We start from the raw sequence: 453 nt of genomic DNA on the forward strand, positions 1-453 counted from the left end.
TTGTTCTGATGAGAACAAGAATAAAGAGGATCGTGATAAATTTTTTGTTTATTCCTGTTGTTGTTTGTACACATTGGCGTACGTGCGTGTGTGCCTTGTGTATAGGTACTTGTGTGTTGCAGAGGAGCAATTGAACGGCATTTACAGACAACTATTGGCAATGATAGGCGAAAGAGAGTTGAGAAACATTAAGACTTTGGTAGTACATACATTTCGTATTTGCTTACCATCATTTTACTATTGAAACGTTCCAAGTGCCTGGGCCTGTGGTAGCAAGGATCCCAAGTGTGCTCACAAGCAAGGAATTGGCTGTTAACCGCAATGAACCATGTTGCCTTCATAAGGATGGTTTGGCCTCCTCTCCCTGATATCATTTGTTTTAATTATTCTAAATGTAGTCACCCATGCTTAACCTACTCAAGTTACACGTCAAATGTACAGTATGTAGGTGAA

This window comes from Priapulus caudatus, unplaced genomic scaffold (genome assembly GCF_000485595.1).
Source record: "Priapulus caudatus unplaced genomic scaffold, Priapulus_caudatus-5.0.1 Scaffold910, whole genome shotgun sequence".
Classification (NCBI taxonomy): domain Eukaryota; kingdom Metazoa; phylum Priapulida; class Priapulimorpha; order Priapulimorphida; family Priapulidae; genus Priapulus; species Priapulus caudatus.